Source organism: Lipotes vexillifer, unplaced genomic scaffold (genome assembly GCF_000442215.2).
Source record: "Lipotes vexillifer unplaced genomic scaffold, Lipotes_vexillifer_v1.1 scaffold1035, whole genome shotgun sequence".
In the NCBI taxonomy this organism is placed as follows: Eukaryota; Metazoa; Chordata; class Mammalia; order Artiodactyla; family Lipotidae; genus Lipotes; species Lipotes vexillifer.
Genome location: NW_006772073.1, coordinates 1,013,670 through 1,024,522, shown reverse-complemented (window position 1 = coordinate 1,024,522; position 10,853 = coordinate 1,013,670). Strand labels below are relative to the sequence as shown.

The 10,853-nt window shown below is 39.2% G+C and overlaps 1 pseudogene; it reads left to right on the top strand.

The window, feature by feature from the left end:
* Nucleotides 1-10,202: 10,202 nt before the first annotated feature.
* Nucleotides 10,203-10,640, top strand: LOC103072074 (60S ribosomal protein L26 pseudogene; annotated as a pseudogene).
* The last annotated feature ends 213 nt before the right edge of the window (nt 10,641-10,853 follow it).

Below are 10,853 nucleotides of genomic sequence, written 5' to 3'. Positions count from 1 at the left end.
CGCTCTTCCTTTTGACTCAGCCCTACCGCCGGCCCCCCGCGATGGGGCAGCTGGCTCCTTCACCCAATCCTCCGCATCAACAAATGTTCCCCTCTTTTGAATACCCCGAGTGGCACCTGAGGGCCAGGCCCAGGGCCTGGTGAGGGCAATGCGGTGGAGTGTGGCGCTTCCCAGGAAGGCAAACAGGAGCCCTCAGGGTGCGCTTTGTAGCTTAGCGGGCAGTAAGTAGGGCCCCTGCTGGAGGGGCAGGGAGGGGACGCGCTGGGACACGCTAGGTGTCAGGGAGGCTCAGAGAAGGGCACAATTGGGCCCGAGGTGCTGCCGCCACGACCACTCTTCCTAGAGGAAGCGCAGTCTTGCAGGATCTCGGGGGATAGAGTTGGGGGTGAGGGTCGGCATGGGAGTCCTGGGATGAGAAACACCTGGGTGCCCTCGGCCTCAGCAGCCCTGCATACCTGACCCTTCTGGTTCACAGGACCTGACCACAAGAGGCACACAGTGCAAAGGGGTATGTGCTCGTGCCCAAGAATATGGATTTTTACTTACCACTGCTGAGTGAGCTAATATTGCTACCGATGGTGCCTCTAGAATGGAGAGTGCTGGTCTGCTGTGAGGGAGACAATGAGTACCAGCTGTGACACAGATCTGCTGCAGGGGCTGTAGTTTGTCCCACTAACTTTCCTCCATTATAAAGTTCACTTAAGAAGAGAGGCCTGCTAGAATCCTATGGAAGTTGCTTGCAGATTGTTTATCGAGAAATTGGATGCTATTTGCACAAAGGGTGGATTTGGTGGACACTATGATATGTCCCCCGGATCTCCCTTCCGTGCAGGACTTATGGCCCCAATTGTTGGAAGTGCTGCTGGCTGACAGGCTTCAGCTGTCTGCTCTTTCAGGGTTGACCTCAGCTGCAGGGAGTGACCTTGCTCAAGGTTTGGGAATCACATCCAGTGAATGACTGATAAAATTGTATGGAGGCCTGGTCATCTTGGCCAAACTCAGGACAGCTCTTAAGGGGTATTCGAGCTCCAGAGGAACTTTTGGAGTAGGTGAAGGTTGTCACTGGTCCTAATTCTTAGCTTGACCTTTCTCTCTGCTCAATCCTATTTCCTTTTCGTCCACTTCTACAGGGATTGTCCCCAGGAAAGCTCCTTGATAAGCACTCAGCAAACTAAACTCAGTCTTACAGTCACCTTCTGAAGAAACCCAGCCTGTGACAACACTTCACACTCAGTGTGAATTTTTCTCTTTTGCATTTGTTAATTTCTGTCATATTCTAAAATTATTCTCAGGTAGTTTCATGTCTGTGTCTTTTTAAGCTCTAGAACAGAGAAATTTGGGACTGAAAGAAACATTACTGGCCATCTACCTAGTTTTTTCTTGTGTACAATACTTTTCCCCCCTATAGTGTTCTCAGCCTCGACTTATGTTTGGATATTTCCAGCGGTATCCTGAGCAGACAGTCATGCACCACTCTGATGTTTACGAAGTCTCCTCCTGGTGTCTTCTAACCATTTGCCTTTGTTTTGTTTATTAATCCACTGCCACATGACAGTTTTAAATAAACGAAAGCATCTAGCATGTCCTCTGCTGAATCTTCTTGAGACTAAATAAATCCAGTTTCCTCAACCATTCCTCATATGTTTCAAGATCCCTCACCATCATAGTTCCACCTCTCCTATAAACTTTTGGTAAATTGCTCATCCCTAAGCATAGAGAGAACTCAATTTTTTTTTTTTTTTTTTTTCGGTACGCGGGCCTCCCACTGTTGTGGCCTCTCCTGTTGCGGAGCACAGGCTCCGGACGCGCAGGCTCAGTGGCCATGGCTTACGGGCCCAGCTGCTCCGTGGCATGTGGGATCTTCCCGGACCGGGGCACGAACCCGTGTCCCCTGCATCGGTAGGCGGACTCTCAACCACTGTGCCACCAGGGAAGCCCAAGAACTCAATTTTTTAAACTGTTTCCTCATTCCCATTATCAAAACATCTTGTCCAGAGTGGGTATTAAAATACAAATGAACAAATAGTACAGGAAAGATGATACTTCAAGTTATTTAATCCTTTTCAAGTACTAATATACTTAAAAAGTATCCAAACCTTTTTATTTAATCCTCCTCTTCCTCAAATATAATGGCTTTGCCCATAAATGTTATGGTGGGAATTCTGGTCCCTTTGTAGGCCTAATATGGTTTATTAATGGTATCGTTACTCTGTGAAATGATTTGACAAATCAGAGGTAATTAAATTTTTCCTTCTTTTAGTTAAAAGTGGGTGACTGATTTTTATTCTGATTGTCATCACTAATGGCAGTGCGGGATTTAGCATTCTGTGCTCTGCATCAAGGACAGCAAAAGGGTGAGCTAGCTGCCAGTTTGACTGACATCTTACGCAAATGACATGAAGCAGTATACCTCTTGTACAGGGCTCATTGAAAATTATAATTGTGTATTTAAAAATGTATACAAGCCATATTTTATATTGGCAGCATGTGTTTTGTGGTGCAGGTAACACACGACAAGAAACAAACATCCTTAAATTGCTAAGGAAATGAGGCTGCTGGCTATGTTAACATACTTAATTTTTTTTTTTTTTTTTTTGGAGAATGAAAAGTGTCCACTTCAATGATAAATTCTAATTATTAAATTCTGTGTTTAGCTCCAAGTTCCATAGAGGGCTGCAGTCCACATCTTTTGATAACTTAAATGGCAATTTGCTTTGGAAACTACGATGATATGAGGCTTATGTCATTAGGAAGAAAAGCTCATTAAATTAATTCCCAGTTCATAATTTACTTTAAGAAATTATTAATGTTGAAAAGATTAGTTGGGAGGAAGATTGATGAGTTTAGTTTCTTCATGGAACACTGAGGTTGTAAAAAAAAGTTAACTGATTTATCATTTTTATATTGTGTGTACTTCTTAATGAGCAAGGTGACTTTTGGTTCACTCGATTTTTATTATTTGATAGTTCCCTAAGAGAATAAGTTTCCATCTTTGCTGAGGAGCTGTATGGCATAGTGGATATGAGCATAAGCTTCAGAATCAGAAGTTTACATTCCAACTCTGTTGCCTATTAGCTACGTGACCTTGGTCCAGTTGTATTTTACCTTCAACAGCCAAATTTTTTTCCTCATCTGAAAAATGAGAATGGCAGGAATAATCACACGGTAGCTACTCTCATTATATTTTGGATGGAGCAAGGTTCAGGAGCTTTGGTATAATCAATGTTCTCTTCATATAAGAGAAAAATGACTCTAACACAGATATTCATTAAAACTTAGAGAACAGTAAAAGAGGAAAAATTCAGGTATTCTGACTCCAAAGGCCATTTTTTCCCACTTCTTAGCCCAAAACATAACAGGGTATCTAGCTGAGAGAAGATTTTTTTGATAACTCTAGAGAAAGATGCAGTATATTTTTCTTGGGGGCTTCAGGGAGAAAAGCTATTGGTAGATTATACAGTAAATATTAGACATAAAGTAATCTCAGAATGAGAAGGGAAGGAAAATGAATGCTGATTTCTTACTGTGTGCCAAACTCTGTGATATCACCTCCATGACTTTACAGCCTCCTTGAACTTTGTTCAGTGTCTGTGGGAACCTCAGTCAACAACCACATAGGTAGGTCTTCCATGAAAGCCTGCACTTAATACCTTTGTTGCTATAGCCCAAGGCTCCAAAGTTGTCCTAATCATTGCTACAACCTCAGTTACTTCCAGGGAGCCACCAGTCTTGCTGAACATTCTGGCATTCATAAAGCACTTTGTTAGCTAGCAAGGGCTTTGCCTCCAAGGATGGCTGGAGAGCACTTTCAGAAGTGATGTCTTATGATATTCTCAGGTGCCTGTTCCACAAGTGGTAGTTCTACTACTGTCTTGCATGTTTTTCTCTTAAAATACATAGCATGCAAGCCTTCCCAGAAATGAGACATTTCAAGCTGTTACATGGTTCATATAGGGGTTTCTTCTATGGGGACTCGCTAGAACCCACAGACCCAGGATCCAACCTATGACTTAAATGTTTAATAGGTTATTTCCTCCTTACCAAGTTGCCTCTTAAGTGAATTGTAGCAATTCTAATGTAAAATAAATATTGAAAGTAAAATATTGGCCTCATATTTAGAAGGTAACATTTTATACATTTGGGGTACCAGTTCAATTTGCACACATGGTCTCCATGCCAATAGTGGCACAAACTCTCAGTATATATCTATTGCATTAAATTTATAATGCTGCTATTCAAAATCGGGAATAATCAGAGGCACCAAGAGATACACAGGGATCTCAGAGAGGAAATTTTGTTGAAAGAAAACAATAGATCATAGCAATAATATCTTTTCAAGGTACAGAAAAATGGCCTAAGGTACCTTAACTGGTTTCTTATCTGAGGCTCTAAGATCTCAATTGTGAAAGATATTTTATTGTGGAGAATAAAAAGAAAATATCCCAGAAGCTCTAGTGAGTTAAAGGGAAAGACCGCTGACTGAGGCAATCAAGGTAAATGATGCTTGTATGATGCCCAAGGCCCAGACTGAGAACCAGAGGGACCCAAGGTTTACTGACTTCAAGGCAAACCTAACAGCTTAGCCTGTGAGCTGGAAGGTCTGTTGAGACACATAGAAAATCAAACCCAATTAGTTCCCAATGCAGACAGTTCAAGTGGGAAGTGACTTTCTAAAAAAACCTGCTTGTTACAGCAGTGTGAGTTAGTGGCTTTCTTTTACTTTAGAAGAATACTTCTTAAATGAATTTTGGCTTGACAACACCCTTCTTCTGATTCTGGAGGGAAAACTCTTACATGAAAGGTGAAATTATTTGAATCAGTCACTCAGTCCTGCTGATTGCCTGTGGACAAGGCCTATCCTCAGATCAGAAAACGGAATTCTTATGTCTGATTACAGTTTTATTATAGGAACATTCATATATATTTTAAAAACCTATCAAGAAGAAAATAAAAGACATAAGCATATTACCTTGAAATAAAAGCTGTTAATCTTGAAATAAAATCTGTTAATAATTTCTTCTAGAAACATCATAATTTTATAATAAACATTTTTTAAGCAAAATTTGCACTTACTTTAGGATAAATTACTAGAAGTAAAATTTGGTGGTCATAGTTTATGCAGAAGTTTAACACATCGTATTTATCACAAAACTGCCCTCCAGAAGGTTGCGTGAACTAAATATACTACCAGCTCTTTCTATCAAAGTATTAATGATGTAGTCTTTTGCATTTCTTCTGGGAAAAGCCAGGTAGCTCCTTTGTAGCAGAGATAAATTGGCTCTCGGGAGTAATGGAAACAAAAGGGCCTGAACTTTGGAAGTATAGAGACTTTATTTTGGATCAGAGACAAATTACTTGTGATACTACACTTCAGGAGAAACTGAGACTGGAGATTTGGGAGGACGAAATGAGGACTGTTTGGTGAGCTACTCAGCCCTACCTGGAGGAGTGTGTGTGTGTGTGTGTGTGTGTGTGTGTGTGTGTGTGCAGTGCACACAAATGTTGTCTACCCAAAACATGGAGGGTCTAATGGTTTGAACAGAGGTGTTCCTTTTATTTTCCTAAGTTTCCGATAAAGCAAGAGATTATTGTAATATGGTATAATTTATTGATAGACTGATTTTATAATTGCTTATTGAACACCAAATGAAAATATGGGTGCTCCGGATGTTATATCAACTAATATGAAAAAGGACTCATATTCTTCTCTCTGCTTTGTTAAAGCACTGTATGAGAAGTTGACTGCCATGCAGAGATGCCATGTGCTTTGAAGAGGGTAACAGAATTGGAGGTGCATTTCTGGAAATGAATAGTGTAGCTTCAGTAATGGATAAAAAGGGCATAGGAAGAGTTTGAATGATTTTGGCTTTGAGCAAAGAGATAACAGATTGTATTAAATAGACAGGGACATTGCATTGCTGAGGATGAGACGCTGGGGCATGTTAGCTGAAGCAGGAGCATCTATAAGTAAACTAGGAGTGGTTTCCTCTAAGAACTTTGCTGGTGGGAATGCAGAGGTGTTTGTATTTTATAGACCTATCCAGCTTATTTATAACAAGAGTTTCTGTCCTCAAGCTTTGAAAGATAGAGGTAGTAAAGGGGGTAATAAGTGGCAAGTGTGATATGATCCCTGTCTTTAAAGTTCAAGGCTGTGAATGGGGAAGAGAGGTGGGTAGATAGCACTGAGAACAGGCTGGATCAAAACACCAAAATGTTTTAATTTTATATATTTAAAAATGCATTTCTCTGATTATAAAAATAATGTAGCTTATTACTAAATATTTTGAAAAAAGCAAAGTATAAAGAAGATAATAAAAATGATCCATAATCTCACACGCCTTTTAATTCAAATGCTTATACAAACACATATTGTTAGTGCATAACTATTTTGCCTTTATATCTTAATTTGGAAATGTGTAACTGAAGAGATAACAACTCAGATAATTACTGTCTTAGTTTCAGCAAAAGTTTGCAGAATAAAGTTATTAATATCTTACTGTCAGTCTCTGTGACCTATGATTCTCACAAAATTATTGGAGGTGTTATTCTCACCTCTAAGAATTTTTTAATGTAAAATCCTTTGTTGTGGATTTCTTAACATGCAGTTGAACATTGTCTAAAATGGTATTTTTAAAAAGAACATATTAAAGATGCATGCACAAAGTGAGTGGTTTATCGAAACATCAGCATCCTTTTGTTTAGAATCATTTGCTAATTGGCAATTCAAGGTTAATACCTCTGGAGATAGAAAAGTCATTGATCTAGTGTTAGGCGAGGCTCAGCACAGTTGAGAGGTTTCTCTGACCCCCTCTGATAAAGACTCTTTTAATTGTTCCAGAGCTAATGTTGCTATTCTCTATTTTCCTGATACATAGTATACACATAAATAATGATAGTAAGAAGTTCATTCATTCAATATATATCCAGAATTTAAAGCACTGTTATAAGTTAGTTTTCATTTTTTGGAGACATTGAACTTTGCAAGAGATGGTGTTTCTTCTTTTTTGGGGACCACAAGGAAAAGCCCAAATCAAATACGTATCATGCCTCTTGGCGGGCACTTCAGGTTTAATCTTTTTTTTTTTTTTTCTTTTTAGTTCGCTGTGCTATACAGTAGGTCCTTGTTGGTTATCTATTTTAAACATAGCAGTGTGTACATGTCAATCCCAAACTCCCAGTCTATCCCTCTATTAAACTTTGGGTTTAATCTTGTCCTGTCTTTATTTCTCTATCTTTATGTCCCTTTCCCTCATTTCCTTGTCTCTTTTGTTTCATTTGTTTATATGTAAGATTCGCCAGAAATTAAAGTTGAAATCCCAGTGACCTAACACAACCCCATGGTTTATTTCTTGCTTATGTACATTATAGGTTGGTGTAGGGCTTTGTGCCATGTGTCAGTTACCAGCCCAAGGTAAAAAGTTTTACCATCTGTAGCTGCACTGTCTGGAACATGCAGTCACTTTGGTCATTATAGCAAGAGAAGAGCACCTGGAAAGATGCACATGCTATTTTCACTGTTTCAGCCACCAAGGGACACACTTCTGTTCACCTTTTTGTTGCTTTATTGATCAGGCCTGGCTGTAAGGCCCTAACCAGTAGCAAGGGAGCCAGGAAAATAGAGGTTCAAATGCAATGTTTGGTGAACGCACTGTCTGTCTCAGTGTATTTTCGACACGATTTTGAGAGGTATTTTTAGAATGAGGTAGGTCATAAATAATATAAGTATTGTCATTTTTGTAGGTCAAAATGGTTAAATATCAGCAGTTTTATATAGTTCAGCCCTAATAAATAAATAAATGTATAGTGTCACAAGCACTTTACTCAGTTAACACTGTCCATTCCCTTAAAAAGAGACTGCCTGTTAGCAGGAGCGAGCCTGCATACAAATAACTGCCATTAAATTGGAGATCTGTGGAGGAGATACATGCAAAGCATGAGGGCATTAGAGAAGGGTGACTAGTTATGCAAACACTTGTTAAGGGAGGTGTCAGGTGTTAATTGTTGGTGGTCAGCATGAGAAGTAATTTCTAGACAGAAGGAATGACAAGCAGAGAGGCAGAGAAATGAAAGAAAAAAACAAACAAACAAGTCTAGTTTAGGAAAGCCCAGTAACATAGGAAAAGTAAGAGAAAGGCTTGCTTGGAATGAGGTCATAAATGTAAATAGGATGAGGCTGAGATGACTTTGTATGTCATGCTAAGGAATTTTTACTTTTTTTTTTTTTTTTGCGGTACGCGGGTCTTTTACCGCTGTGGCCTCTCCCGCCGCGGGCTCCGGACGCGCAAGCCCAGCGGCCACGGCCCACGGTCCCAGCCGCTCAGCGGCATGTGGGATCCTCCCGGACCAGGGGCACGAACCCGCATCCCCTGCATCGGCAGGCGGACTCCCAATCACTGCGCCACCAGGGAAGCCCGGAACTTTTACTTTTTGCTGACAGCAGTTTGAAGTTACTCAAGGACTGGCGCGATAGAATCAGAACTGTCTTTAGGGGATAAGGAAGGAATTACACTGTACGAAATGCTGGATGTTTTAAAGTGGAGAGTTTCTTGGGTACTTTTGTGTTCCTTTCCAATGTGGACACGTCCTTTAAACTTTATGCAATAAAATCTCCCAACCTTATAATAATCAAATGTCACAAAAATCGAGGCAAGAAAGGAGATTGATGGGTATGGTATAGACCAGGTCTCTGGCTGATATCAAGGAGGAAAATGGCTGGTGAAAATATCAGCCATGGTTCTAGATTATCACCTGAACCTGGTCCACTGACATCTTCCAAGGGTCAGAGGTTTAGAGGTTTCAGAGTCTAGATTTGTGTTCTATGTGAGAATTTTCTTTATATTTAATAAACTTGAATGTGACCACTGAGTCTTAATGTTTGAAGAGGCCCTTGAAAAACCAATTTATTCTCAAGACAGATCATTCGATTAAAGAAAAGTGAAAGCGTTTTGCTATTGTTTGGCATTACAAAGAACAATACTTGAAAAATGGGAAGAAAAAACAAAAAAGAGAATCTGGCTAGCAATCCCAAACAGAACCTCTTCAATTTTTAACTAAAATATCTATAATGATACATGACTCCCCGTAATGGAAAAAAATGTTATTTAAAACTATAAGGAGGAAATAAGCTGCTGTTCAATGGATACAGAGTATCAGTCACACAGGATGAAAAAGTTCTCGAGCTCTGCTGTACAACATTGTGCTTATGCTTATGTACAACATTAATGCTGTACACTTAAAAATTTGTTAAGAGGGGATATCTCATGTTATGTTTTTTTTACCATAACTTTTAAAAAGATGCTCAAAATCATTAATCATCAGAAAAAATATAAATCAAAACCACAATAAGATATCACTTCACAACCAGTAGAAGAGCTATAAAAAAAAAAAAAAGGAGAATACAGTATTAGTGAGAATGTAGAGAAATTGGTATCCTGGTACACTGCCGGTGGGAATATAAAATGGTGGAAAACAGTTCTCAAAACCTAAACGTAGAATTACCACCTGACTCAACAATTGCATTTGTAGGTATATATGTCAAAGAATTTAAAACAGGACTCAGGTATTTGTCAATGCTTACTGCAACATCGTTCACAGTAGCCAAAAGATGAAAACAACCCAAGTGTCCATCAGCAGATGAATGGATAAACAAAATGCAGGATATATATACAATGGAATATTATTCAGGTATAAAAAGGAATGAAGTTCTTGTACATATTGCTACATGGATAAAACTTAAAACCATTGTTCAAAGTGAAATAAGCCAGACATAACAGGGCAAATATTGTATGATTCCACTTATATGAAATGTCTGGAATAGGCAAATTAATCGACATAGAAAGTAGAATAGAGATTACTAAAGATGGGAAGAGGGAGGAATGGGGAGTTATTGCCTAATGGTCAGAGTTTTTGCTAGGGGTGATGAAAAAATTTTGGAAATAGTGATGATTGGTTGCATAACATTGTGAATGCAATTAATGCCACTGATTTGTACACTTAAAAATGGATAAAATGGAAAATTTTGTTATATACTTCACTACAATAAGAAGTTTTTTTAATTAAAAAAATAAAATAAAATAAATAAAACTGTAATGAACAATAACCACTCTCACATTTTAATCTCTGCATATTTGGGAGACAATTCACATCAGCCAGAAAATAAATCTCACCCTTTTGTGGCCATCGCTGAAGCGCTAGCAGCCAAAATGAAGTCCAATCCCTTTGTGACTTCTGACCGAAGCAAGAACCAGAAAAGGCATTTCAATGTGCCTTCCCACATTCGCAGGAAGATTATGTCTTCCCCTCTTTCTAAAGAGCTGAGACAGAAGTACAGTGTCCGATCCATGCCCATCCGGAAGGATGATGAAGTTCAGGTCGTACGAGGACACTACAAAGGGCAGCAAACTGGCAAAATAGCCCAAGTTTACAGGAAGAAGTATGTCATCTACACTGAACGAGTGCGGCGGGAGAAGGCTAATGGCACAACTGTCCATGTGGGCATTCAACACAGCAAGGCGGTTATCACCAGACTAAAACTGGACAGAGACCGCAAAAAGATCCTCGAACGTAAAGCCAAATCTCGCCAAGTAGGAAAGGAAAAGGGCAAATATAAGGAAGAAACAATTGAGAAGATGCAGGAATGAAGTAATCTTGTGTACAACTTTCATTAAAAACTGTTAAAATGAAAAAAAAAGAAAAAAAAAGAAAAGAAATCTCTATACTCACCTCTTCTATGAAAAAGTTTCGTAGGAAAAGTGAGAATGAAAGTGATATGTCAGAGTCTTTGCCAGTTCAGAATAATGACACTAATGAATCTTTGTGAAGGTACTTGAGATGCAGAATCAGGAAGTGAGGGG